This window comes from Typopeltis vanoorti, chromosome 18, assembly GCF_054136105.1.
Source record: "Typopeltis vanoorti isolate ZY-2024b chromosome 18, IOZ_Tvanoo_1.0, whole genome shotgun sequence".
In the NCBI taxonomy this organism is placed as follows: domain Eukaryota; kingdom Metazoa; phylum Arthropoda; class Arachnida; order Uropygi; family Thelyphonidae; genus Typopeltis; species Typopeltis vanoorti.
This window is the reverse complement of record NC_143566.1, coordinates 12,228,644-12,252,372: the sequence shown is the minus strand read 5'-3', so window position 1 is coordinate 12,252,372 and position 23,729 is coordinate 12,228,644. Positions and strand designations below refer to the sequence as shown.

Genomic DNA, 23,729 nt, shown 5'->3' with positions numbered 1-23,729 from the left:
TCAAACTGTTGTTAATTTGTAAATGTCATTAGATCTGGTTGATTTCAATAACTTTCCATTTTGAATGCCAATAAATTTATTTAACAAATTTTTGAGTTTGTGTACAAATAATTCATAAGAATGATTTTTCATGGTGAAGCATATAAGATTACCCTTCAGAATTAGTGCTGCAGATTAATGATACTTCAAAGGATTAGAACACACAAATGCATATTCCATATTTATATCACTCAGCACTCACCCATAAGAATGGGGGGGAAAATTCTCTGAGAGAGCCACATTAGAGAAGTGATTATCCCTGAAAGAACAGAAAAAAAAATAAAAATAAAAATAAAAATAAGATAAAAGTATGCCCTTGAAACAGCAAGACAGTTAAATGCAATAACTAATTGTGAACCTAGAGAAAAACATAAAGAAAGAATCAAATTTTCAATCAACACAGGAAGGTGAATAGTTCTTAATAATACCAGAGCTCTGCTAAGAAATCTAAGAAGAAACTAATATTGCTATTGTATTATAAAATTTTAAAAACTGTAAAATCATACAAATAATTTAAAAATCCCCTAGGGAAAAAAAACATGCCCTTAACAAAATAATCTCTTGAATAATAATAAGTAATATTCCATAAGGAGAGGACTGTTTCCTGCAAGAGACCAATATTCTATCTTGGATGTAAAGAACATATATAAGGGCTATTCAAATTAAGGGGATATTAAATCCCACATTGTTTTAAAACTGAATAAGAAACTCAAAGATTGGAATAAGAGAGTTTCATGCCGAACATAGTAAACTATAAAAGTATCGGCGATTACTAGCGTGAGCTAATGCAAGTAGTCCTAGTACGTAGTACAATCTCGGGCAACTCATTGCAAAGGTGGGGAAAGTTATGATTACTATTCTTAGTATTTTCCATAATGTAAAAACACATTTCCTAGGAAATGTATGCTGTTATTACATTATGGTGGGAGATCACTACCCAGACTGGTTTCAGCCTTTTTTGAGGCTTCATCAGTGAGTAGCTAGACCAAATAGATATCAAAGGGTATAGCGAAAAGAACTTATATACTCTGCTATACGAGTTGTCAAACAGGTGCAAGCATTAAGTGAGCTTCTTATTCGGTTTTAAAACAATGTGGGATTTAATATCCCCTTAATTTGAATAATGTTTATACGCCGAAATGAAGCCTATTGGCTCCTTATATTTAAGTAACTTAATGGTTGCACCTGTTTGACAACTCATATAGCAGAGTATATAAGTTCTTTTCGCTATACCCTTTGGTATCTATTTGGTCCAGTTACTCACTGATGAAGCCTCGAAAAAGGCTGAAACCGGTCTGGGTAGTGACCTCCCACCATAATGTAATAACAGCATACGTTTCCTAGGAAATGTGTTTTTACATTATGGAAAATACCAAGAATAGCGATCAAAACTTTCCCCACCTTTGCAACGAGTTGCCCGAGATTGTACTACGTACTAGGACTACTTGCATTAACTCACGCTAGTAATCGCCGATACTTTTATAGTTTACTATATTCGGCATGAAACTCTCTGATTCCAATCTTTGAGTTTCTTATTCGGTTTTAAAACAATGTGGGATTTAATATCCCCTTAATTTGAATAATGTTTATATCGCCAAAATGAAGCTTATTGGCTCTTTATATTTAAATATATAAGGGCTTTTCAACTGAAGGTAAGAAGGTCTCAGATAGAGGTAGCAAGTTCTCTTCACCTGGAAAATGTAAATTAGTGTGCTAAGTGATTTTATTATTATTTATTTAGTTTTTTTTTTTTTTTAAATACATAATCTGAAAACCCTGCTCTAGGGACAATATGGAATTTTTCAAGTCATGCCTAGCCCAAGTCTCTATGCTAAAAATTTTCAATAGGCCATCTTCTTTTTTGAGTGCCTTAACTGTTTGATAAGCTCCTAATCATCTTTATCCCTTCACCTTTTTTGTGGATGATTTTTCATGAATGGAGAGGAGATGGTTATTACTGGAAAACTAATACAACCAAATAACTTATAAAGGAGACTAGACAAACATAAACTACAGTACTTCAAGTTAAACAACAGTATTAAAGTAAATACTTAATGATTTAAAACAACACTTAATATTGTGATAAATATTTCAAGCATAGCAATTTGAATATTACTATTATTATGGGCTACTGCATGGAATCCTTAGACTCATCGAGGGAGACCCTACACATCATGCCAACGACTAACCAACATTTGCCTAGTATCTATCATAATTTGCTTCAAACTCATTCACAGTAATGGCAGTCACAAAAGACTCTGGCAACCTATTCCACTGATTCATTTATGTTGAGTGGAATACATTAACAGAATAGGTTACTGAAACCAATTTCAGTAACCCAGAAATCTTCAACCTGTTCTCATAAGGTTCATTCCATAGAACTACTAGCATTTTGATCACTTGCCTCTGGATCCTTTATGCCTCTTCCTCATCACCAAGATGACCCAGGCAACTAGATCTGCACACAGTAGTCAAGATGGGATCTCATCAAGGATCAATAAAGAGGAATAATAACCTGCTTGTTGTCTGTATCCCTTGAAATGGATAAAATTGAGTATCGTGCAGTTATAAAATTCTTTGTAAAAGAAGGTTTAACACCAAAAGAAATTCATTTGAAGTTCATAAAAGTTTATGGGCACTCATCTCTTTCGTTTTCGACAATTAAGAAATGGGCTGCCAAGTTTAAACATGGCTGTACCAGCCTTGAAGATGATCCACGTGAAGGACGTCCAAAAAGTGTAACAACACCAGAAATCATTGATTAAGTGCACGTTATCGTATTGGATGACCAACGAGTCAAAGTGCGTGAAATTGCTGAGACTATAGGCATTTCAAAAGAACGTGTAGAATATATTTTGCATGAAGAATTGCAAATGAAAAAGCTTTGTGCAAGATGGATGCCGTGCTTGCTCACAGCAGATCAAAAATGCACTGGCATGAAATATCTGAACAGTGCTTGAAGAGTTTTAACAAGAATAAATCTGATTTTGTGCATTGATTTATTACTATGGATGAAAATTGGATTCACCATTATACACGAGAATCCAAATAGCAGTTAAAACAGTGGACAGAAGCCAGTTGTTCAGTGCCAAAGACTGTTCCATAAGCAGGAAAGGTCATGGCATTGGTGTTTTGGGATGCTAAATGCATTTTGTTTATTAATTATCTTGAAAAGGGTAAAACAATAACCAGTGAATATTATTCCGTCTTTTCACCAGCCAAGACAATAAAATTCATAAGAAAAGACCCGGTTTGCAGAAGAAAAAATCATCTTTCATCAGGACAATGCACTTGCCCACAAAGGTGTTTTGGGAATGGGAAAATTAAGGGATCTGCACTATGAAATGTTGGACCATCCACCTTATTCCCTAGATTTGGCTCCCTCTGACTTCTATCTCTTCCCAAAACTCTTCCTCGCTGGTCAGCGTTTTTCTTCGAATCAAGAGGTGATTGCAGCTGTAGAAGGGTATTTTGCAGATCTTACTGAGAACCACTATAGGGATGGGATAATGATGCTGGAGAATCGCTGGAATAAATGAATGTCTTAAGGGAGATTATGATGAAAAACAAAAATAATTTTGAAATAATAAATTCCTTTTTTCATTGTTAGGCAGAGAACTTTTCAGACCACCCTTGTATTAGAGAATAGCAAGGTAAGTGCAACAATGTTTATGAAGGATCTTGAATAGAACTACAAGGTTAGTCAATTGAAAAGAAATGCACTGTACTGTCATCAGCAGAACTACAGATAGGATCTGAGGTCAATAAGAAAAGATCATTTATAATTTAGGAAGATGAGCATGATAAAAGTGCTCACACTGGGTAACCTAGTGCTGGTGGGGAAATATAAGAAAAAGCTCTACACTCGATATACAGTAAATGACTAGTGGTGATGCAAATACAAAGGATGGATGGATGGTAGACCATAGCATGGGTGTTTGATAGTCAGACCAGATCAAATACCCTGGTATTTGATCTGGTCTGACTATCAAATATTTATTTGATCAAATAAATGGAAATCTTGACATTTCAATTCCTTGAATCTCTTGTCCTCAAATGGTATGAAGATACTGCTATCAACAATAACATAGTCAGTGAGATGTTTTTTCTTGTATCCTGTCACCATGTGAATTTGTGCGCATCTTTATGCTAGAATATTTCCTCTTTTCTCAAAACATTTTCTACATTTATGGTATCCATTTCATACACTACTTTTTAGCTCTTGAACAAGGACAACTTTTACTCTTTCTCTGATGACTCGAAAAATTCCTCCACTTCTTCCTTATTAGAATCATTTGTGAAACCATGGGCACAAATAATTCTCATTGTTCACTTCTCCATTTTGGTGTTTAATACCACATCACTCTACTTAATACTGCTGACTGTCATTCAAATCGATTATCCTTGCATTTGGTGTTGAATATTACAACTACTCCCTTTCCCATTACTGGATGAATACGGTAGCTTGTATTTGTTATTTTAAACAATCTCACTTGTTTTGGTAACACCAAGTATTGTTGATATGGTACTTCTCTAACTCTTCTGCCAGTATAACTCGTCTACTATCACAGTTCTTGGCAATTGACTATTAGTCAACATTGATACAATAAAAAGTGTCTTAGTAGACTAATAATACTGACAATTCTTTCACCAATGGTGAAAGAAACATCAGTATTATTTGATATCCTTGTAAAAATAATTGATAGTGAAAGAATTATCAGTCAATTCAGTCTCCTAAGTCTTCTTATTGCATCAATAAACCTATATCCTGGTCTTTTTCTTGCTATTTTGGCAAAAAAAAACATTTGTTTTGCTAACATTTCTTCTCTTATTCTGTTTAAGTGACCATACTATCTGAGATTAGCTCTGCTCACTCATTCCTGAATGTTAACAATGTCAAGTTCCTTCCTAATATCATTGATTTCAATATGTTTCTACCACTGATGCCACTCCAAACTAAACAGAATAACTGTTGTAATAAACTGGGTATGAAAATCACAATGGACAAGTGTTTCATTTTTATCCCAACACTACGATTCCTAAGTTAATAATGGACTGAAAAATGCCTTTGCATGCAGCTAGTTTAGTGTTTTCACTTATATCTCTAATGTCATTTCATTAATGTAAATTTATTCGACTTCCTACCATACCAGCTTGGCAATATTTCCACATTTAATTTCCAACATTACTAAAAAACTCAATCTTTTTGGAATGTTGATATTTTCAATATTCCTGAATTATTGCTGATTTTCATGCCCAATTTATTATAGTACTTATTCATTTAGTTAGGGAATTTTGCAGGTTTGCAATGGATTTATTCAGAAGAATAACTACATAAATCTACATAAAATAAAGCGCTGACATTAACATCACCAATTCGGATATCGGGTTTAATGTCATTATCATTCATAATGTGATCTTTTTTAAATGATGAATAACAGTAAAGATAATGAGCATTTTGTCTCACACTTGATTCAACTACAAACCATCTTCCTGTATTTCTTTCAGTTCGAAATACTGACTTACAACTCAAATATACATGTGTATTATCATGTCTCAATTCACACCAAACAATTGTAGTGTTTAAAATATCACGTCTTTTCCAAATCTACAAAATTTATATAGTCCCATAATTTATCAACTACATGTCTTAAATTAAAAATCTAATCCTGACAACCTCTGAAATGTTTTGCTTGTTCTATAGGTTCTCCATTCACCATGCAGTAAATATTTTCAATATGTCTGCTTATTTTCACTGTCTTCGTCTTTTTTTTTTTCTTTTGTTTGATATTGTTGGAGTTGTAGCAGTTCCTCAATGCTACAATCCCAACAAAGTAGCTAACATGGCATGGCCAATATAATTTGGCTGTGAATTTTTTCCCCATTTATGCGATTCCCATTCACAAAAGGCTGCATGCTTATAGTGCCTTCTGGAAACCCTGTCCTAAAGACCAAACATGGAACTTGTTTTGCCGACCTGGTTGTCTGAGTAATTAGTGCATCTGCTCTCCAGCCAAAAGGCTGCGGGTTCGAATCCCACTATGGGGGATGGGTGTTTGTAATAGTCTGTGAAAATACTAGTGATGATAGTGGGGGGCAGATGGCGGGCGTGTAGATGATGATGGTAATTGTAGTTGGTGGATTAAGTTATGGAGAAAGAAAGCTGTAGAGTAGATGCCCTCCCTCGATGAGTCTTTGAACTCCCTGGAGGTGTCACATAATAATAATAATAATAATAAAAACATCCGCATAAAGTAAAGAGCTCAGATTAACATCTCCAATTTTGATATCAGGTTTAATACCAGTTTCCTTCATAATGTGATCCATATAGATAATGAATAACAGAGGGGATAATGTACATCCTTGTCTCACACCAGATTTAACATTAAACCATCTTCCCGTACTTCCTTCAATTCTAACTGCTGACTTACAACTCAAATAAACACTAAGTATTGCTTGATATAATGCTCCACTGACACCATACAACTGCAGCGTTTTGAACAGCTTTTCTTTTGGCACCTTGTCATATGCCTTTTCCAGATCTGCAAAACTTAAAAATAGATCTTTGTTATATTCCCATGATTTCTTAACTATCTGTCATCAAGTGAAAATCTGATCCTGACAGCCTCTGTTTGGCCTGAATCCAGCTTGTTCTTCACCAAGCTTTTCTTCCGCAATTCTTCTCAACCGTTTCTCAAGTATACTTGCATAGATCTTGCCAGGAACACTCAGTAGGGAAATACCTCTATAATTCTCACATTTCATTTTATTTCCCTATTTATATATGGGTACTATGAGAGCTCTATTCCAATCATCCAGAATTCGTCCATCTGTCCAGGACTTCTGAACTATGCAGCGCAGCCATTGTAAGACTTTTATACCTCCAAACTTCAGCATTTCTAGTCGAATATCATCTACTCCTGCTGCCTTTCCACATTTCAAGCCTTTGATGGCTTTTTCTACTTCAAGTATGGATATGTATTCCTGACTGCATGCCTTGTCAGTGTTTTTTACCGCTGTGCTGTCATCACTGCTTGTTTCATTTAGCAGTTTTTCAAAGTAATTACTCCATACTTCAAGGATATCTTTTTCTCCCGTTTTCATGTCACCTTTATCATCTCTAACTCCTTTTACAGCACTCTTTCCTCCATTCCTAATCTTCTTCAACAACCTCCAGAATATTTTGCCACCTTCTTGATATTTATTTTCAATATTCTTGCCAAAGTCCTCCCATAACTTTTGTTTAGCTAGTTTTACACAGTCTTTAGCATTCTTGCATTTTTCTCTATATTCTCTAAGAGCACGAGCTGACTTATTTGACAGGAACTTTTGATATACTTTCTTCTTTTCCTTCACTGCCTCTTTAACTTCCTGTGTCCACCAGGGAGGTCTGATTTTTTTATCCTTGCAGACAACCTCACCACATGCCTCTCTGGCTAAATCGATCAATGTTTTCTTCAGAGTTTGCCACTGAATCTCCAAGGTTTGATTCCTGTTCTCAAACTCTTTCATTTTTTTTTCAATAATCTTTGTGTCTTTTAGTCTACAGTTCACATCTGAGAGCTGCTCAACTTTTATTCGCTTTAAAACTTTCTTACATGTTATTCTTTTCAATATGAAATTCAATTTTATCCTGCTCAAGACTAAATAGTGATCACTTCCAATTTCAAATCCTCTGTACACTCTGGTGTCCTGCACCAGGGAGAAAACATCACTATCAACAATAACATAGTCAATGAGACTTTTCTTATTCCTAGCCTCTTCTCTCATGTGAATTTGTGCACATTTTTATGTTGGAACACGGTGTTAGTAATAACCAGTCCATGTCCTGAGCAATAATCCAACAGATATTTGCCATTATTATTAGCTTTGCTCTTTTTTTCCAAATTTTTCCAAAATATTTTTGTATGTCTCACAATCATTTCCTACTCTGCTATTTAGATCCCCAACAAGGACCAAGTTTTCCTTTTTCATTGTGTCAGTTGCTTTTGTATTTTTTTTTTGTTTTGCTTGTTTTGCTAATCTTTCCTTTCCCATTCTGTTTAAGTGACAGTACCGCCTAAGATTAGCTCTGCTAACACATTTCTGGATGCTAACAATGTTAAGTTCTTTCTTAATATTCTCGTTTTTAATATGATATTGAAACTAAAGCCATCCGTTCACTCCTCTAATATTTCTCAGGACTCTCATATCTGTGGTCTCTAGTCTTTGGTCAAGTGTTTTATTTCTAACTGAGCTCTTAGATCCATAAGTTAAAATTAGTTTGAACATTGCCTTGTATACGGCTAATTTAGTGTTTTGACTAATTTCTCTCTAATTCCATATAAATTTATTTATTTGACTTCCTACCATACCAGCTTTATTGATTCTGTTGTCTATTTCCATATTTAATTTACCATTTTCACTAAAAATTGTGTCTAAGTAACAAAATAATCAGTGACAGCCCAGCAGTAAAAAGAAAACACTAATCAGGCATGCAATCAGGAATACATATCCATACTTGAAGTAGAAAAAGCCATCAAAAGCCTGAAATGGCTTTATGCGGATGATGTTATACTTCTAAATAAATCCGCTACACGTCTGCAAGATTCGCTGACTAAATTGAATAGTTGTTGTAATAGATATGGTATGAAGGTCAGCAATAAAAAGACAAAGACAATGAAAATAGGCAGAATCATTGAAAATGTCAACTGTGTTGTTAATGGAGAACCTGTGGAACATGTAAAACATTTCAGCTACTTAGGCACGATTTTTACTGAAGATGGTAAATTAAGTATAGAAATAGACAACAGAATCAGCAAAGCTGGTATAGTGGGAAGTCAACTGAATAAATTCATATGGAACAAGAGAGAAATTAGTCGGACCACTAAATTAGCTGTATACAAGACAGTGTTCAAACCAGTTTTAACTTATGGATTTGAGAGCTTGGTCAGAAGTAAAACACTTGACCAAAGACTAGAGACCACAGATATGAGAGTCTTGAGAAAGATTATAGGCATGAACAGATGGCATCAATGGCAATATCATATTAAAAACGAGGATATTAGGAAAGAACTTGATATTGTCAGCATCCAGGAATGCGTTAGCAGAACTAATCTCAGGTGGTATGGTCACCTAAACAGAATGGGCGAGGAAAGATTAGCAAAACAACTGTTCTCTGCCAGGTTGACAGCAAAACGACCAAGAGGAAGACCAAGAAATAGGTGGATTGATACGGTACAAAGTGCCTTAGACAATAGAAATATAAGATCTGATAATGTTGGAGTCTTGACAAGTAACAGAGTGATTTGGAGGAAAATTGTAGACAGGAAGTTAGTAATGATATAATTTTTTCATGTAGTACTATCATATCCTGTACACCCCTTGTGGGTAAATGGCAAGAATTTGATGATGATGGTGTTCTCTACCAGGTGGGCAGGAAAAAGATCCAGAAGAAGACCAAGATATAGGTGGATTGATACAGTAAAAAGAGCCTTAGAAAACAGGAATATAAGAATGATAATATTGGTGTCTTGACAGGTAACAGATTGATTTGGGGGAAAATTGTAGCTAGGAAGTTAGTAATGATGTAAGTTTTTCATGTAGTACTATCATATCCTGTACATCCCTTCAGGGTAGATATCAGGAATTTGATGATGATGAAAATTAATTTCTGAATCTCGCATATTCTTCTACAAGAGCACCCTCCACAATTTCTCTTAACCTTCTCTCTCAGGTATGCTTGCAAGAAACTTACCAGGTACACTCAGTAGAGATGTTTCTCTGTAATTTTTGTATCCCATTTTATTTACTTTTTTACAGATGAGTATTGTGAGAGCTGTATTTCATCTGGAATTAAACCCTCTGACCAGGCCTTGTAAGTAACCCCTGTAAAAATGTTTATTCTTCCATATCTGAGCATTTCTGGTTGAATATTATCTATCCAGTTGTCTTCCAACATTTCTGGGTTTTTTTTATGAGACTTTTTCTACCTCAAGTATTGATATGTATTTGATTTCATTCCATATGAATGTTTTCTACCACCACCACTGCTTGTTTCATTTTGCAATCTTTCAAGTAATTACTCCAGACATTAAAATGCACATGCTGCTTTACTTGCTAGGAGCTTTTGGTATGTCGTCTTCTTTTCCTTGGCTCCCTGTTTAACTTCCTGAATCCACTATGGTTCTGATTTTTCTATTCTTGCAGCCTTACCACATGGCTTTGGCTGAATCAATGTTTTCTTCAGCACCTGCCACTGAGTAAATATCCAAGACACGTTTTCTTGTTTTCAACTTCTTTCATATTTTCTTGAACATATGTATATTTTAGTCTACAGTGCATCTCTAAAATCTGTTGACTTTTCACTCTTTTTAAAACTTTCTTCCACACTTCTCTTTTCAATATGATATTCAATTTTATCCTGACCAGATCTAAATGATGACTACTTCATATTTCAAAAAATCCTCTGCATACTTGTGTCCTGTCCTGAATGAGCATGAAGATAATGATATCAACAATAACACAAACATTCTTATGTCCTCTGTTGAAGTGAATTTTTGCATATATATATATACTGGAATATAGTTTTCCTATATAAAGATATGCATGACTAGTCCATGTCCTGAATAGCAATTCAGTAAAAACTTTAGTTTTGCTCTTTTCTCCAAATTTTCCCAAAACTTTACATGTTTGGTAATCATTTACTACTTTTCTGATAAAATCTCTAACAAGGACCAAGTTTAACTTTTATCTTGGTGTCAGATGATTTTTGTAATGCCTTGACAAATTCCTCCTCTTGTTCCATATGATCCCACAGAAAGTTCTACTAAAGAATTGTCTGGTCTGAGGAAAGAAAAAGTCTTGAGTCTAGACACCCTCTTGTTCCAAGAATATATGGTGTCCCTAAGGAACATAAACAGGACTTGACTTACCGGTGATGCAAGTACTCTCCAATTTCTCCTTTCATTGAAATATCTGGCAAACCTACTAAGCACTTACAACAGCCAAACAGCCTCTTATGTAAAGAATACAACAAATTCATAGAACGCATCAAAAACATCACTACTGATACACTTGCAAGCCTGGGCACAGTAAATCTGTTTACCAATGTACCAAGAACAGAAATCATACAACTATTACAGGACCTTTTCATACCAGACATAGATCTCTTTAAATGTTACATCAATAGCACATTTTTTAAATTCCAAGATGAATATTTTGAACAGAAGCAAGGATCACACTGGGCTTTCCCATCTCTCTCTCTCATCAGCAAACCTGTTTATGGAGTGGTAAAAAAAAAAAGCCTTTCAGTATCAAGGAACCCAACCTGTAAAATATAACCACTAACATAGAAAAACGGAACTAAGAGTTTACAATACCTGACTTCAATCCTACAATACAGCAGTCATCAAAAAAAATCTTATGTCAACCTCCAAAACAATCAGATTAACAGGAAAACCAAAAATTTCGAAAAGCAGTGATTATTCCACATATACAGTCAGCCACAGACAAAATAGCAAAGCTTCTTCATCAACAAAATATAAAGGTTGCCTTCTACCCAATTGACAAGATCTCTAATTACCCAAAACCTCCTAAACATTTACATCCAAATGCCTACAAGATCAGCTGTAGTTGTGGTTTACACTACATTGGAGACACACAGGCCAGTATGGGGAGATATACTGGTCACAATACTTCAAGGACATTGAAAACCAAAGAAAACACAAATCAGGACTGGCAGTACATACAACTGAAACAAAATATCAACATAGTATGGCAACAAACAAAACTGTTCCACATAGATTACCATTTTTTTTTTCAACAGCATTCAGAGAATCAGCTGAAATGATTAAACGTCATTCGTTTAATCATTTCAGCTGATTTTAACTGAACTGGTTTATATAACTTGGCATATAACAAATACCAAGTTATACAAACCAACAAAACAAACAAACAAAAAAAAAAGTATCCCAGTGAAATAAAAAGGCACGATTATTGAGAATGGACAGGAAAGAAATTGGAAAACATGGATCTGGCAGGGTAAAGAAAAACATAACATTAAACTAGCTTGGTGGAAAGAAAGAAAGAAAAAAAAAATGGCCAGTTAGTTGAGCTGCAGAATTAGTTGCAAATGATATAGGTCACATATATTGTGTGAAATGTATAGTTAGTTAACTATTTATTAATGATAACCAATTCTTATTCTCTAGATCATCGGTTCCCAACTGGTGGTACGCGTACCCCCAGGGGTACGTACTAGGCTGTTCAGGGGTACACGAAAAATAAGCAGTAATGGCGGAAAAACAAGTAAAGTAAACAAAATGCAGAATGTTAGTTATGGAACAATAAATGTCAGCATTTAAAAACAGCTATTTTAAAAGGGATACATAAGTGGAAAAAGGTTGGAAACCACTGCTCTAGATGACAACTGAATCTGTAAATCTGTTACAATGAATATTATACACCTCCAAACCTTACTAGAAAAGATTATCTAGTGATTTATCCACTCATTCTAAAAACATATTACTGGCTTTTATGGTACCATTGTCATAAAAAAATCTTGTACACAACATGAAGATACACTATCTACGAATAACTGTCCTGACACCCCTGTTATTTGAAGTTATGGAACATTCTAGGTTTGTTAATAACATAAAAACCAGCCTACAGATAGTAGGAAGCAGTATTTCATTGTAGCAGTTGAATGTAAGTGGTATGGCAACACAACGTGAACTCAGTGACATTGGTGGCATGTCCATATGTGCCGTTGCCACTCAACTGGAGTATCCGAAATCAACAGTTGGCAATGGTGATCACAAATGGAGACATTCTGGGATCATCATCATCAAATTCCTATGTACCCTCAAGGGGTGTACAGGATATGATAGTACTACATGAGAAAATTATATCATTACTAACTTCGTATCTACAATTTTCCTCCAAATCAGTCTATTACTTGTCAAGACTCCAACATTATCAGATCTTATATTTCTATCGTCTAAGGCACTTTGTACTGTATCAATCCACCTATATCTTGGTCTTCCTCTGGGTCGTTTTCCTACACTAGGCTAGGAATAAGAAAATCATTGACTATGTTATTGACTATGACAATAACATAGTCAATGATTTTCTTATTCCTAGCCTCTTCTCTCCATGTGAATTTGTGCATATTTTTATGTTGGAACATGGTGTTAGTAATAACCAGTCCATGTCCTGAGCAGAAATCCAACAGATATTTGCCATTATTATTAGCTTTGCTCTTTTCTCCAAATTTTCCCAAAATATTTTTGTATATCTCGCAATAATTTCCTACTCTGCTATTTAGATCCCCAACAAGGACCAACTTTTCCTTTTTTATTGTGTCAGTTGCTTTTTCTAAAGCCTCAAAAAAATTCCTCCACTTCTACCTTAGTAGAACCTTCTGTGGGACCATAGGCACAAATAAGTCTCATTGTCCAGTTCCCCATTCTCATATTTGCCCACATCACTCTACTTGAGACTGACTGCCATTCATTGAAGATTAGCCTCGTATTTTGTGTTAAATACAATGGCTACTCCTTCTTTAACTTGATTGTCATTGCCTGAATATAACAATTTGTATTTATTGCTCAGAAAGATCTCGCCCGTTTTGGTATTTTTTGTTTCAGTCACCCCTAATTCCTCAGCTAGCTCCATTTCTTTGCCATTCAGGCTTCTTATGTTGATAGTACTGATCTTTAACTCTGGTGATGTTGAGTTGGGGTTTGTTTTCAGATTTGTTCCAGTAGCTGACTTTTCGCTGTTTGCCCTGGTTCCCTGGCGAAAACAACGGGGGCCTTGTTTAACCGGGTGATGCCCCAGCCGGAATGAAATTTTGTCATGTTGTACCATCATTTTTTTATTTTGGTTTAACCAATAAGAATACAATTTGGTCGGCTAAATCCCAAATTGCCAGCCCATCCTCGTTCGTTCAGTATCCAAGTAGATACCCAACAGGGTACACCACGAGAAGGTGAGGATTGGACATTAGGTCAGAAGCCCTGGTCGGTTCTCCGCATTCCTTTAAAGGCTATGTGGAGGTCTCCTCTCAGTTATACAGCTTTGACCCTTAAACACTCCTCTGGGATCACTATTGCAGGAAAACACCCAGGGCAGCATGCAAAATCTGGTTACAATCGGCACAGATGATGAGTTTTACTATTATCCGCGATACTGTACAAAAAGAACTTCATTTACTGGGTTTCGATGGAAGTGCAGATACACAAGCCGAATATCACACAACGAACAAGGGGGCTCATATGGCCTGGTATAGAGAGCGTGTGACCAGGAATCTGGAGCAATGAATCAAGGTTCACCTGTTTCCAGTCTGATGGTAGGGTGTGGGTGAGCAATTGTTACCACAGTGTGTTGTACCCACAGTAAAGTTTGGTGGTGGATGAGAAATAGTGTGGGGTGCATTCAGCTGGTTTGAAGTGGGACCACTGGTCATTGTCCGTGCTTCCATGAAGGGAGCTCAGCGCAGTGATATTCTGGATAATCAGGTGCTGCCTACACTGTGGAGTTTTTATGGAATGGACCCATGTTACTATCAAGATGACAATGGCATGCCATAAAACTGCAGCTGTTATGGAATGATATGAACAGCTGGGTATTAAATGACTACCCTGGCCTGCACAGAGTCCTGACCTCAACCCCACAAGTGGGGGTTGAGGACAGGAAAACCTGTGGGATGAACTGGAGCAGTGGTGATTGAGGTCCAGAGCAGCATGTCCTTGATCTGTCGCTGAACTCAGTGCTGCTTTGATGGAGGAATGGAGACAAATTCCACGTGACGTCTGCTGCATATTGGTGGAAAGCCTCCCTCAAAAGGTGCAGGAGGTGATCAAAGACAAAGGTGGACATACCCAATATTAGGGTTTGCCTGCTGGTATCAATTATAAATTGCTAAAGTGTCCAGACAATTATTGGTAGATAGTGTACATACTAAATTTAGATGATAGTATTTTTAACATTAAATTGTAATCAATTCCATTATAAGTATAACATGTTTATTTATAGCTATTTAGATATTTCAACCAATCAATTTTTTTTTTTTTCAGTTCAATACTAGTTTACATAAGTTATAATAAAGAATTATAATAGGAGAAATGTGTGACAAAAAAGAAATGAGACTGTCAGTAAAACTTATTATTCAAAGTTATAGAGTCCAAATACTTATAGCATAATATATATATCCAAGCACTTTGTCCTTCAAAGAGATCCAATGGTTTTTGAAGCTTCATGAAGTATTCATGCTTCAAACCAATATTGGAAGTCTTCTGCAGAAATGATTTGGAGTTGATCCTCCCTATCATCAAAATGGGTTCCATTTACAAAATGAGGCTGGTACTTCAACATTGTGAAGTGTTTTGATACAAAAATTGTTTCCCTGATAATGCTGAATGAGGAGTGTTGCTACCATGGAATTTTTCTATTAACATTTCAAAACATCCTTGTACATGTACTGGTTGACATCTCTCCTGTTGAAAGATATCTGTGGTATATGACATCTTGAATACTAATTGGAGTTCGACAATATTTGGTAAACATTATTAATTTGTAACACTGTGGAAAGATAAGTAATTTTTTTTCAAATTTTTGCTAATAATACTGAGTGAATTTATTGCTTTATATGTGTGTGTGAGATAGACCAAGTTATTTAGATGTAAGTAAACTGTTCTATTTCCTTAAAGTAGATGATATAGATATCCCACAAGGGTACACTTAAGTGAGTAAGAGTGACAAACCAGAGGTACCTGATGCTGGACAATGCCTTACTTCATGTAATATACATCTGTTATATGTAGATTGGTCCCTCCCCTCCTTTCTTTCCTTTTTGGTCTTTTCCCCCAACGATTGTGTTTGAGAGCTAGGGGTGAATTTTTCCTATTTTGCTATTTCATTTCATCTTATGCAGTGGGAGTCTGCCTCAGTAAGCAGAAGTCCCAACCCACCTGGCCAACATGGGATGTACTGGAGAACAAAACTTCCCAGATATATGGAAAGGGCCTCTGCAACCTACCGCTTTTTTTCTTGCAGTGACTTCATTCCAAAATGCTAATATGGTTGTGCCTTATAATACATCTCATGCTGCATCAGTTGTCATGCAAAATAATCACAGCCACATTCAGAGCTTAGGCAGAGGATCCTGTTTGAGAAGCATATTAGAGTCTCCAACAAAAGTCAGTGATATTGTGAATGAGGAATACAGATGGTATAGGATTAATCATAGAGGGAAATTTTACATGGAACATTCAGGGTCTACAGATGGATACTCTTGATATTGTCTGTAAAGAGATGGAGAGGTACAAAATTGACATCAGGAATTACAGAGACCAGATGGAATGGAGAAGGTCAAAACACATCATGGGTCACTGTCATACTGAGACAGTTCAAGAAAGAACCTTTCTTGCTTATAATCCCATTAATGACAGCATACTTTGTATTAGATTTAAGGCTCAGCCTACCAATGTGTCAAATGTGGAGTTATGTGACACCTGTGGTTGGAATTTGCCCACAATAACAAATTAGTTATTACCAATACCTCTTTCCAGAAACACTCACAACAGACATAGACTTGGAAATCTAACACTGATAGGTCAAGGCATCAGAGTGATTACATCCTGGCTCTCCAATAGTGGAAGATAGGCATCTCTGATGTGCGTACTTGTTGCTGAAGTAGACTGTGGTTACAGACCATCAGCTAGTAAGAGCCAAAGCAAGACAAAGACTCCGAAACCTTCGAAGTCAGGCACATCCCACTAGACTGAATATCAGAATAATTCCCAGTGGGTCCACAGAAGGAACAGAAACTCTCTTGGATGATTTTTTTGAGACTAGTGAGGAGTACTCACCAGAAATGCTTTGGGAAAAAGTGAAGATTATAATATAGGCTACAGTGAAGTATCTTGGCCCAATAAGAAGACCAAGAGACCATTGGATATCAGATTCAACATGGGATCTAATCGAAAGCAGGCAGTTGGAGAAACAACACAGGGACTGAAGAATATGAGAGATTACATAAAGAAATTACAAGAGCCATCAGGCAAGACAAGGAAACATTTTATAGAAATAAAAGTGAAGAGATAGAGTTCTAGATGAGGAGCATAGTTATAAAAGGATGTTTCATTTGATTCGTGACCTAAAGCACAAGTTTAAGCCCAAACTGAGTGTCATCAAAGACAGGAATGGAGCACTACTAACAAAAGAATTGGAAATCAAAAACAGGTGGAAAGAATACTGTGAACAACTGTACAACAGAGTGGATAAAGAAAATTTTGAAGAGCCCTCTCACCAGAAAAATTGTGATTTGGAACCTCCTCCACTTAGGTACAAAGTTGAAAGAGCTGTTAAGCAGCTTAACAGCAATAATGACCCAAGTGCAGATGGAAGCCAAGAGTTAATTAAGGCTACAGAGGATGGAGGGATAGGAGTGTTTCAAAGATTGATCACAAGAATATAGGAGACAGGATCATGACCTAGAGACTGGAAGAAGTCACCTTTCATACCACTACATAAGAAGGATTGTAAGAACTAGAGAACTATTAGTTTAATCTCGTATACGAGTAAGATTTCACTAAATATCATTCTAAATAGGATTGAGGCCAAAGTTGAGGAAGAGATGCCTGAGAAACAAGCAGGCTTTAGAAAAGGTAAAGAGTACCAGAGATCAGATCCTTTACCTTAGATCACAGAAAAGTATAAAGAATTTGGACTCCATATGGAAATGTGTTTCATAGACTGCTTTAAAGCTTTTGACTACGTTCAACATATGAAACTGTGGGAAGTTATTAAAAGAAGGTTGAGAACTAACTTGTTCAGTGAGCAAGAAGCCCCAGAAAGAACATGTGTTGAATTAACTGATTGTCTCCAGGTTGCAAAGGTAGTTAGGCAAGGATGCCTACTTTCACCTCACTTATTTAGTATCTATGCTGAGGACATCATGCATGTAGCATTGGATGAGCTCAAGACAGGAATTAGGATAGCTAGTAGATTGATCAGTAATCTGAGATATGCTTGATACAAAGGAGTACTCTTTTGTAATGACAAGGAAGAACTAGGTCAAATTCTTAACAAAGTTAATGAGATCAAGAGGACTTTAGCTCATTCTAGCCAGACAAAGATTATGGTTCTCAAAGGAAGTGCAGACAGGGAAGCTCCTGAGAAACAAATGTATCTTAATGCTGAAAGTTTTTCCTCTTGGTTATTATACTATAACTTAAAGATGCCTAGAAATTATGTTTGGTTTAATCCTTTCTCCAGGTGTAAATAGGCATAATTTATAATTGTGATCATTTTTTACAACTGTTTCTTTATGTTACTATTTATAAATTTTGGTTTCGTAACATGTATAGTCATCAATTGAGATGTCCACAATATTGATATTTATGTTAATATGAAATGTCAAGTATTTGAAATAAATTGTACTTACTAGATCTCATAGTTGTAATAATTTCAATGTTCTTTATTATAATTCACAATTGTTAAGTGTCATGCTATCTGTTGTTCATCATAAAGACATTCTCGTTTTGCTAACGACAATGTGTCAGCCATTACTACCTAACTTCTTACTTAGTGGTTTAGATGAAGTGTACATGCTTGCCAAGGAGGTCAATGAGTGATTGATAGCGCAGTGACAGAGAGTGAGCATTTAGTACCTGGATAATGGAGAGAAAAAAAAAAAAAAAAGAGAGAAAGAGAATGGAACTTTGAGAACCCAGTCCAGAGAAAGTGGCATTTATGAAGAGATAGTTATACTTTTGTTTATAAAATAGGGAAAGAGGCTTCCCCCCCCCTCTCTCTGATAATAAATTTGTGCATCTTGTAATGTAACTGCTAAGGTAAGAATAATTATACTCACTGAAACATTGAGAATGACTCGAACAAATGCAAGCCAAATAAGGAAACACTGCATAATCCCAGGGAAGTTAATGAGAATTTTTTTATTCTGAGGAAGGCTTGATAAAGAACTGACTCTAATGAATATTTATTGTTTGTAGGAATTTGTTGTGAAAACAAAATGTTCAGTCTGGTGGACCGATTAAGTACATGTGAAGCCAACCAATTAATAGACTGAGTCAGTGTGAGAATGACTTTATCCCATAAAGGTAAGTCCAAAGTATAGTTTTCTTTTAGAAGATCTTGATCAAAATAGTTTCATAGTTATTAATTTTAATTGCAATGTATATAGTTTTTAATTTCATTAAATATACATTTTTTTTAAAACTTAGTTTTGAGTCATTCATCTCATTGCATTAATCGGATTGAACTCCTGTACTTAACACTAAGTAAAAAAAACAATCTCATTAGAGGTAACATAAATGGTACAGCTGACAAGAATTTTAACATAACTGGAATAGCTGATGTGATTAATAACACATAACTAAAGTAGCTACATTACCTCCAGTCGGTGAAAGTGATCATATGGAAAGACTTGGGAAGTAGAAAACGTGGAAATTCTAGTTAAGAAGGTATATATATTTATATATATATATATATGGAACTAAGAGGCAAGTGATTATGATACACTCAGGAGGCAGCTTGAAGCAGTACCATGGCATAAAGATTTGTAAGGAAAGGATGTTCATGGTGCTTATCATATCACATTGCATGCCCAAGGTCAGGAGGGTAAATCAAGTAGGAGTTAGAAGAATGAGTAGTATCATTAAGCATGAGCTGCAAAAAAAAAAGAAAACGTTGTGGAGAGTATATAAGGAGAAAGATGACTAGCTAACTCATGAATATTACAAGAATCAAACAAGAAAGCCGACTAACATGGTAAGAAAGACAAAATCAAATTACGAGAAGAAATTAGCTGAACACATCAAAGGAAATCCCAGAGAGCTTTTTTCATTATGTGGCAAGTTGGAGAAAGAATGACTATGAAAGGATGATTTTAATGAGCGCATATGGTAGAGAGGTAACAGAGGCAAACAAAATTGTTGAGTTACCGTGTCATCATTTTGCAAGGGCATAGTATGCAAGATATTGTTATAAGAAGTGACAGGGACTGATGTGAGAACAGAGGTTGATGAGTTACTTAGTATATTGCAGAATCTGAATGCAAATACAGCTGTAGAATTGGATAGCATATTGGCTTGCATTTTAAGAGAACTTGCATGAGAACTGACAATTTTGACTAGGCCATTTAAGTCTCAGCTCTGGCAAAGTCCAAGACCAAGAGAGGAGGACAAAGTAATTCCTCTAAATAAAGGAGGACGCAAGTCTCTGGTAACGAATTATAGACCAATCAGTATTTCTGGAGTGGTGATAAAAGTACTGGAAAAGATGGTCAGAAAGAGAATTCAGGAATGGGTGTATAAGAATATGATATGAGAGGCAGTAGGGCTATGTGAAGGGTAAGTCATGCCTTAGTAATCTATTAACTTTTAATAATAGGGTGACAGCTGAGTTGGATAAAGGGAATGGCTACATAATGATACTGCTGGATAAAAAGTAGTATATGGAGGAGCAAAATCCAGGATTTATTTATCGTATGGCTATTACATCGCAAGAAAAAGAAAGATATACAGTGTCGGTGACAATTATAACAATATGTATATAATTAAAATATAAATAGACATATATATGTATAAAAAAATCTAAACTCGACATCTCTAAATAAATGTTTATAGCACAAGCACATTAAATATATACAAACAACATCAATAGAAATTACAAATACGAAAATTAAGATTCTTCTATCAGTCAGATATTACATGTTTATATCTAGGTTATTAATCCAGTCAATAGTTGCAAGTATTGGAACTAGGAAATCTTGTTCCTCTCCTTCATATGCTCTCAGTGGGCATTTTTTATGAATATGGTGGATGGTCTGCTTCTCACTTCCAGTCACATTGTGGGGAACAAATTTTCTGGCACTTGTAAAAAAAAAAAGTCTGCACATCGACTGTGGTTAGTCCTTAGCTGATTTAGTGTAATCCACATTTTACGTGGAAGGTTACATCCAGGTGGTTGTTCTTCAATGCAGAGAAGGTTCTGCAGGTCTGGATCTGCAAACACCTCCCATTTGCGTCTCCACTCTTGATTGACGTCAAAATTGTCCTTTAACAGTCTTATAGCAGTTCTAACAGGAGGATATCTCAATTTCAATTTATTCATTAAATTTGAAGTGTCTCTATGCACTGGAAGATGAGGGTTTTCCTGGATCTTTCTATACTCCCCTGCATAAGGCATTGGCCTTAACGGTGGACGAGGAATATGGCTTAAAATAGAGAGCCATTCTATAGGAGTACTCTTGATTGTCCTGAAATAAGACGCATAGTATTGTTGAGTTGTTTGTCAACCAAATGGATATGTGCACTGTTAATCCACACTGAAGCTCTATATTCAGCAGTGGAAAATACAAGGCTGAGAGCTGAGCAGCTAAGCGTCATCGCAGAAGCTCCCCAAGATGTTCCAATCAGTTTCTGAATTATATTGTTGCGAGTCTTGATTTTAGCCGATGTGTTCGTGAAGTGTTTTTTAAATGTCAGAGACCTGTCAAGAGTTATTCCCAAGTACTTTTGGGTACTATTGTGTTGAAGAAGTTGTCCAATAAGGTAAACATGAAGTTCTCTATTGGCAAGTTTGTTATTAAGATGGAACCGAATACCAACAAGTCTCAAACTTGTTGGTATTCGGTTGAAGGTGCCAATTCCTGAAATATCTGCCAAGGAAGTCCAGGTCAGTTGTCAGTGTTGTCTCTGTAATTTCTATTGAGCCACTACTTGTTGCCAGAGTCCAATCATCTGCATATGGTATCTGACATGTCGGCGATATATAAGTTAAATAACATCGGAGAAAGGGTAGAACCCTGGGGAAGCCCATTATTCAGTAATTTGCTTCCACTTGTTTTGGTTCCCATAACAACCTGGAATAGCCTATTACTGAGCATATTATTGATAAGCACAGTTGTTGTTTTGCATCTTGTAACTTTAAGTAGTTTATAAATGAGGCCCTGCCTCCAAACCATATCATAGACGGTAGTAAAGTCTATAAAGGCAACTGAAGTCTTAAGGTGCTGCTGAAATCCTACTTCTATATATGTAGTCAAAGATAGGAATATAGGTCTATAGTGCTTCTGTTTGATCTGAATCCTGCTGGGCCTATTCTATTCAGTAAAAGTCTCTCCAATAATTTGAGAAAAGTGCTTAACAAAGTGATTGGTCGATAACTCTCTACCTGTTCATTTGGTTTACCTGGCTTCAAAATAGCTATTATTTTTTATCTTTTAAACTTTGAAGGTACATGTCCAGTCTGTAAAATATCAGAGTAAAACTTTGATAGTCAGAAACGTGCTTATTTACCACTATGGCATAGAAACTCACGGTGATTTCCATTAAACCCTGGAGCCTTACCTGGCTTCATTTTCTCCAATGCATCCATCAAGAGAAAGGGGAAAGAATAACAAGATTCTTGTTTGCACATCTCTTTAAATTTCACCTACCTTCTCCTGGATTCTTGAGAGAATCCAGGAGAAGGTAGGTGAAATTGAATGTAGGTGAATTTAGGTGAAATAGAGTGGTGGGTTCTCAGGGCTCTGTGCTTGGACCTGCTATTTAATTTGTACATAAATAATATTGGAAATAATATGAAAGGAGATATTTAGTTGTTTGCTGATAATGCAAAGTTGGATAGGGTAATAGTTAATCATGGTGATGTAGAGACCTTGCAGGATGATTTGAATATGCATGCAGTATAAGCAAAACATAATGGATGCCGATTTAATGTGGAAAAGTGTAAAGTTTTGCAATTTGGGATACAGAGAGTACAAGCTGTGTACCACATGAAGTATATGTGTATTTCATAAATAGAGAGCATATTGTTAAAGTATGCCAGGGTAGCTCACAGAATTACTTGGTTATCGAAGAACGCACTAACAAACAAAGATAAAGGCAATTTCATTATTCTTTATAAAACCTTGATACTACCACATCCACATTACTGTGCTCAGTTCTGGTCAGCTGAGTTTCGTGGGATGAGGAAGTGGTGGAGCGCATCCGGGGGGGGGGGATAACCAAGATGGTGAGTGGTCTAGGGAATGCTCTCTATGAGGATAGAATGAGGGTTTGTGGAATTGTAAAAGTTGGTTGATAGGTGAAAAAGGGGAAATATGATAGAAACATCTTAGTTACTTTTGGCTAGTGGGAGAAGAACAAGAGGTCATCCCTGGAAGTTGGGTAAGAGTGTGGTTAGCAAGGGCTGAGGACTAGATATTTCACTTGGAGAGTGTGAATGAATGAAAAGGGTTGCTCAAGTCAGTTGCGAGTGCCTTGTCTGTTAATGGTTTCAAGGAAAGGTACAATAGATATTGTGTTGATAGTTTGGGTCTCCTGCAATGAGTCTTAGAACTTCGTGGGGAGGGGAGTGTCCATGCAATAACACTTGTAATATCAAAAAAAATGTTATGTCTGGGAGATGTGGTTGCTGTCCAACTGGAGGCTTTAGGGTGTTACTGGAATATCAACAACTTCACAGTGACGAATAATCATTGCTCAAAATGTCTAATTCTTTTCCAGTTCTTTCTGGAAGATTAGTGCAGACTCTGATTCTTCATTTTTGGTTGCATTTCAGAGATGTAGCATCTTCACACACACAAATATGCATGCACACGCCTCATGATAAAATTTTTCCATCAGAATCTTGAATTGATTTCTGATTAATATTTAGCATCATCTCAAAGTAATAAT

General features: G+C 36.0%; 1 protein-coding gene across 1 annotated transcript in view; it reads right to left on the bottom strand.

Moving 5' to 3' along the window:
- Nucleotides 1-23,729, bottom strand: part of nes (lysophosphatidylcholine acyltransferase 3 protein nessy) — a 389,051-nt gene that overhangs the window by 249,359 nt on the left and 115,963 nt on the right. The window lies entirely within an intron of this gene.